Consider the following 7,347-nt stretch of genomic DNA (forward strand, 5'->3'; position numbering starts at 1 on the left):
AATGTTTATGTATTTTTGAGAGGGAGAGAGAGACAGAGCATGAGCAGGGGAGGGGCAAAGAGAGAGGGAGACACAGAATCCGAAGCAGGCTCCGGCCCCGCGCTGTCACCACATTGCTCAACTCCGGGCTCCTAGAACTCACGACAGGTGATATCATAACCTAAGCCCAAGTCAGACGCCAGGCATCCTGAAAGAAGTGTCAATTGTTTGTTATGTAAATGTTCACTTCAGAAACTAATGAGGACAAAGAGTGAAATAAAAGATTCACATACCTTAGTGCCAAATTTTCTCACCTTTTAATAAACTCTAGAGACAAATACAAGTAACCTTGCTCCAGGATGTAACATAAATAAGTCAAAATAACACAATATTTATCAACTTCAGAATGGAACAAAAATGATGGAATAATAATAATTTGGAATACAAAGCAATTGGGAATGGGCACCTGGCTGGGTCAGTGGGTAGAGCATGCAACTCTAGATCTTGGGATTGTAGGTTTGAGCCCCACATCGGGCATAGAGATTACTTAGGGAAAGTGAATGAACTTCAGCTACCTGTTTAAACTTCTGTTAATTCCACAAATACATCTTTGAGATAAAAAACAATTCAACTTTGGTTAGACTACAGACAGGATAGTGCCACTCAAAGGAAAAGAACCCAAAATTGTTTTAGCAAAACATATACGAGGTTTAAATCTATAAAGGAAAGCAGAGGGGAAAACATTCCAGAATGGATAACTCTAGTTGTGAGGAATATAATATACAGCATGGTGCCTATTGTTAACCATTCTGTGTTATATCCTTGAAATCTGCTGGGAGAACTTGAAAGTGTTCTCCCATATATGTACGCGTGCGTGTGCACACACAGACACACACACACACATTCTCTCTCACAAGACAAAATGATGTGGGGTCATGGATGTGTTAATTAACTTGAGTGATCATCATTTCACATTGTATATGTATATCAAATCATCATGTTGCACACCACTTTATTGTTCAATCACACCTCAGTAAAGCTGGGGAAAAAAAGAATCATAACATTTGAGGTGAGAAAAGACCATGGTAACTTATAGACGTGCATACCAATGTTCAGAGTGATGGATACTTTTCTATGAAGTGAGCTGTGTTTTACGTGAATATAGATTACTTTTGTTATTTTTATATCTTATGTATTATGAATGAAATATTTAAACATAAAACCTTTGGACCCATTTAAATCTTTACCTGTGGCTTTAAAATGATAGTTAGGGGGCGCCTGGATGGCTCAGTCGATTAAGTGACCAACTCTTGATTTCAGCTCAGGTCATTATCTCATAGTTGGTGGGATTGAGCCTTGCCTCTGGGCTCTGTGCTTACGGCTTGGAGTCTTCTTGGGATTCTCTCTCTCTCTCTCTCTCTCTCTCTCTCTGCCCCTCATCTGCTCATGCTTTCTCTCTCTCAAAAATAAATAAATAAAATTTAAAAAAATAAAACGAGAGCTAGTCCACACCAAACCACCTATGTTACAATCCTGAGAGATCTCTGTGATAGTTGCACCACTGTGAAACTCAGTGCACTTCAGTCTGCTTGCATTTACGGAATTGAAAGGAGGAAGACGTTGTGAAAGCAGGGGGCACAATGGGCCCAGCAGCCAGAGGAAAGGTGTCCCCTGTGGAGCTCCTCTGAGCTCAGCTGCTAGCCAGTCCTGTGAGAGTTTCCATCAGTCCGTGAAAATGAGCGCTGATCGCATTTTGTGAGCCTGAAGTTTACTTTGTGATGTAGCTCACTGGGGAAAATGCTCACCCTCCGACGGGGACTTGCACTCCTCATCTGTAGATCTGATTCATTTAGCGGGAGAATCATTCTGCACCGGGAGGTGATGAGCTGCTCCCGTGGGCTCCTCCCAAAGATCCCGATAAACAAGTTGATGGAGACAGCGAGTGACATCAGTGTCTCTGGGGAGGAGCCCTCCTGCCATCCTGTCCCTGATATGCAGTCTGTGCCCATCAGGCCCAGCCTTTCTTTCCAGCAGGCATCCTGTGCTGGGGAAGCCGGCGGCCTTAGGTAAGGACTTGGTGACCCTTGCCAGAAGAATGACAGGGATCAGTGAAGACCCTCACTGCTCCTGTGTTTGCCCCACACTTCCTTACAGAGGCTTCAGGTTTTTTCATGTGTGTTTTCCTCATATTCCATCTGTTATGACATATGTATATTTCCTTCTTTTTAACTTTTTGCCATCTTTTTTGTCTTCCTCCTTTTCTTTTTAAAAAAATTTTAGGGTCGCCTGGGTGGCTCAGTCAGTTAAGCGTCCGACTTCGGCTCAGGTCATGATCTCACGGTTCGTGGGTTCGAGCCCCGCGTCGGGCTCTGTGCTGACTGCCAGCTCAGAGCCTGGAGTCTGTTTTGGATTCTGTGTCTCCCTCTCTCTCTGGCCCTCCCCTGCTCACGCTGTCTCTCTCTCTCAAAAATAAATAAAACATTAAAAAATTTTAGTTTATTTATGCATTTATAAGCATTTCTTTTTTTAAATGTTTATTTATTTTTGAGAGAGAGAGCAGGGGAGGGACAGAGAGACGGGTGACAGAAAAGCTGAAGCAGGCTCCAGGCTCCAAGCTGTCAGCATAGAGCCTGACGCGGGGCTCAAACTCACAAGCTGTGAGATCATGACCTGAGCTGATGTCGGACACTTAATGGACTGAGCCACCCAGGCATCCCTATTTATTTATTCTTGAGAGAGAAAGTGTGCACATACGAGCAGGGGAGGGGCAGAGAGAGAGGGAGAGAGAGAGAGAGAGACAGGATCCCAAGTAGGCTCCTCTCTGCCAGTGCAGAGCCTGATGCAGGGTTCAAACCCACAAAACCATAAGATCATGACCTGAGCTGAGATCAAGAGTCAGGGGCTTAAATGACTGAACCACCCAGGCTCCCTGGTTTCGCACCTTTCAAATGATAGAGTAATTTCTAAGATCGACATTTTTAATGCTATTCAAATGGCTTTGTGCTTGTGATTGTATATTTAAAGCTATTTTTATATTGGTGTATAGAAATGCAAATAAGTTTTATACTGACGTCAATTTCAGCAGCCCTGAAAATCTCTCTTGATTGTAGTGTATGTAATCCAATTACCTCTTAGATTTCTTTCTTAAAAATCATGTAATCTGTTAGTGATAAAACAGAGGGTTTTTTTCCAAATTATTATGAATTTTATTTTCTTTCTTTACTGTAAAGCTTAGGTACTGCAAAACTGAGGGTTAGAGCTGGTGATAGCAAGCATTTGTACTTACTTCTCTTTTTAAGAAAAAGTTGGAGCGTCTGGGTGGCTCAGTTGGTTAAGCGTCTGACTTCAGCTCAGGTCATGATCTCAGTTTGTGGGTTCGAGCCCCGCGTCAGGCTCTGTGCTGACAGTTAGCTCAGAGCCTGGAGCCTGTTTCAGATTCTGTGTCTCCCTCTCTCTCTGACCCTCCCTTGCTCACGCTGTCTCTATCTCTCTCTCAAAAATAAATAAAACATTAAAAAAAAGAAAAAGTTTTCAATATTTAGTTTTTACATGGTAGTTACTGTTGACATTTTTTAAATAAATTTTTACAGTCTTATTTATTTTTGAGAGAGAGCGAGAGAGCACATATGGGGGAGGAACAGAGAGAGAGAGGGAAACACAGAATCTGAAGCAGTCTCCAGGCTCTGAGCTGACAGCTCACGGGGCTTAAACTCATGAACCATGAGATCATGACCTGAGCTGAAGTTGGATGCTTAACCAACTGAGCTACCCAGGTGCCCCTCCAGTGACGCATTCTTGGGATTGCACGGGGAATGATTTTGCCTACTATTCAATTTCATCATGGGAGGTTTGCACATTCATGGGTTTCTATTATTCTACTATCTGCTTAGGCAATTCATGTCTTCTAGGAGCTGTCCCTATTTCTCAAAGTCCCAAATTTGTTGGCATAGTTCATCTTAGTTGATCTTAGCAGAGGACAAATGTGTTTTGCAGAAGACAGGGGATTATCTTACGCTTCCTGAGAAGCCATTCTAAATGTTTGCACCAGTTGTGATTTCTTTGCTGGGGCAAAGCAAGATTTTCTGGTCCCCGTTCTGCTGGTACTTGATCGGGTGAATTCATTTATTTTCTCTATACTTTATTGATAAAGACTACCAGAAGCAATCATCTTTCATCTGACAAGAATAATAATGTAACTGGCCTGTCTGACCTAAGGGCGATATCAACCTTCCTTCCATTTGCATATATATGACATATATAAATTATAAAATAAATTACACTTATTGTATATCACAGAGATCATCTTGATGATGTTTCTTTTTGTCACTCTCCCTCTCTCCCAATTTCTTTTTTTTTTTAATGTTTTTATTTATTTCTAGGAGAGAGAGAGACAGCGTGAGCAGGGGAGGGTCAGAGAGAGAGGGAGATACAGACTCTGAAACAGGCTCCAGGCTCTGAGCTGGCAGTCAGCATAGAGCCCGACGCGGGGCTCGAACCCACGAACCGCGAGATCATGACCCAAGCGAAAGTCGGACACTTAACCGACTAAGCCACCCAGGCGCCCCCCCCTCCCAATTTCTAACATAAGCCCTGTTAATAACTTTAAGCCCTGTGCACGGAATTTAATTTACAGGATGTCAAAAGTTTGACAAACTTTGTATGAATACAAATCTACAAGACTTCTTGTATCTTCTCTGGAAAAAGGGTTTTGTATGATTTCAGTTCTTTGAGAGATAATTGCATCATGTGTATCCTTTGTTATCCTTACCTAGAAGAAACAGGGGGTAGATGTGGATGGGCAGCTGATATGGGATGAACCATGCTTGATTTCAGTTGTCAACCTGACATTCTCTTGACTCAGAGCCACGTTTAGGTTCTGGATTAGAATGGGTCAGTAGCGGACCCCCTTGCGTTTGTGAAGGTGGCAGCGAGGCAGAGGCCTTTGACCTTGTAATATGGTGTCATTCAGCCCCAATGATAGACAGAAGCTCCCAGCAAGGTCTGGCTTCCAGCTAGTTGAGGTACCAACCTTTTGAATTTGAATGTCAGCTTTAAGGCTGACGATATGTGTGAGCCTATCAATTCTGTTGCCATTAATGAGCACATAAACAGAATGTTGAGGAGGAAAAAAAAAGGTGGATTTCATTTATTTCTAGGAGAGAGAGAGAGACAGCGTGAGCAGGGGAGGGTCAGAGAGAGAGGGAGTCACAGACTGAAACAGGCTCCAGGCTCTGAGCTGGCAGTCAGCACAGAGCCCGACGCGGGGCTCGAACCCACGAACCGTGAGATCATGACCTAAATGAAAGTCGGACGCTCAACCGACTAAGCCACCCAGGCGCCCCAAAAAAGGTGGATTTCAAATATGTGGATGTCAGGAAGATACATGGTAGATTTTTGTTTTTAGATTAGGATTTATCACCTTCAGCATGATGGCCATTAAGACCAGAAAATTCCTTGCTGATGGGACAAGTCCATACATTGTAGGGTGTTTGGCAGAATCCTTTGGCTCTGCCCATGAGATGCTAGTAGCCCCCCGCCAGTTGTGACAAAAATGTCTTGGGACACTGTCAACTCTCCCAGGGGTGGTGAGGAAATGGCCCCACTTGAACAACTCTGTATTAGATGAATGTTTAATACGAAATTATCTTGGAAGAATTGCATAATGCAACAAAACTCTGGAAAAGAGGTTCAAATATACACCCTATGCTTCACATGTTTGAAATAAAATTTTTTGTTTAAAAAAAAAAGCCATATTTTGGATCATATAGGTTTAGAGGTAAAATGTCATCCAATACTGTACAGGGAAAAATTTCATATCATGTACAAACTTGTCTTTTCAGAGGTCAAACAAATCCTAAGTAATATACTAGAATTAAGAGTGTTACTATTTTAATTTCATCTTTTTTATTTTTTATTTTATTTTATTTTTTTTAACATTTATTTATTTTTGAGAGAGAGACAGAGACAGAGACAGAGCGTGAGCAGGGGAGGGGCAGAGAGAGAGGGAGACACAGAATCCGAAGCAGACTCCAGACTCTGAGCTGTCAGCACAGAGCCCAAAGTGGGGCTTGAACTCATGAACTGTGAGATCATGACCTGAGCTGAAGTCAGATGCTTAATCCACTGAGTCACCTGGTGCTCCTCCCCTTTTTAATAAAACCTAATTTTGTAATCTAAGGTTGTCAAGAACACCCAGAATCCAGTTTCTGAAAGTGCCGTGTCTGGGCCTAAAATATTGAAGAGTTGAACATTCTTTTTTTTTTTTTTTTAACATTTACTTATTATTGAGAAACAGAGAAAGACAGAGCATGAGCAGGGGAGGGGCAGAGAGAAGGGGAGACAAAGAATCCGAAGCAGACTCCAGGCTCCAAGCTGTCTGCACAGAGCCCGACGCTCGAACCCACAAACTGCGAGATCATGACCTGAGCTGAAGTCGGACGCTTAACCGACTGGACCACCCAGGCGCCCCGAGTTGAACATTCTTATCTTTTGGGCTCCATTATTTTTAACTTTCATATTATAATCGATTTTTATTTTATTTGAGTCCTTGCTAACCTGAATGAAACATGAAACACATTATAAAGGTAATGTTTCCACATGATGTGATTTTTGGGTTTTTGCTCCTATGTCAAGTTGGTTTTGGGTTCACGGGGAACTCATTGCTCTTCACGTTATATATATACACCTTCTTGACTCAGTCTTCCCTGAAAAAGCCCATAGACTTCATTGGCACACACCTGACATTGGTCAATGTCTTCACCATCATGTTCAGGTTGATACCAAGTGTCATGTCATCCTTTGGAGTGGCTCATTTCCTGGACGATGTTGGGTGCAAGGCAATGACATACGCATCCAGACTCTCTTGGGGTCTTTCAATCTGTACCACATCCTTCATGAGTGTCTTCCAGGCCGTCACTGTCAGTCCTGGTAATTCTAAATGGGCGTGGCTGAAATCTAAACTCTCTACGTGCATTTTCTCCTCTTTCCTTTCCTGCTGGGTCATGAACTTGCTCATATATATCCAAATCTTCACGGGCTTACAAGGCAATACAAATTTCACCGTTGTTGGATTTGGATATTCTCAAGTATACTGTCAAACGAAGCAGAATGAAGTTCACTACCCAGGGGCATTAATTAGCATCATGTTGATTCAAGATCTATTTTTTGTGATCCTCATGGTGTTGTCCAGCATCTACGTGGTGAATCTTCTGTACAGACACCATAGGAGAACCCAGCATGTCCACAGCCCCAGACTCTCTTCCCAGCCATCTCCTGAAATCCAAGCTACCCACGGTGTGCTTTTGCTGGTAAGCTGTTTTGTGTTCTTTTACTGCTTGAGCAACTGCCTTACCATTTATTTGTCTTCTG

Source organism: Hyaena hyaena, unplaced genomic scaffold, assembly GCF_003009895.1.
Source record: "Hyaena hyaena isolate Hyena2069 unplaced genomic scaffold, ASM300989v1 scaffold_9, whole genome shotgun sequence".
Lineage (NCBI taxonomy): Eukaryota > Metazoa > Chordata > Mammalia > Carnivora > Hyaenidae > Hyaena > Hyaena hyaena.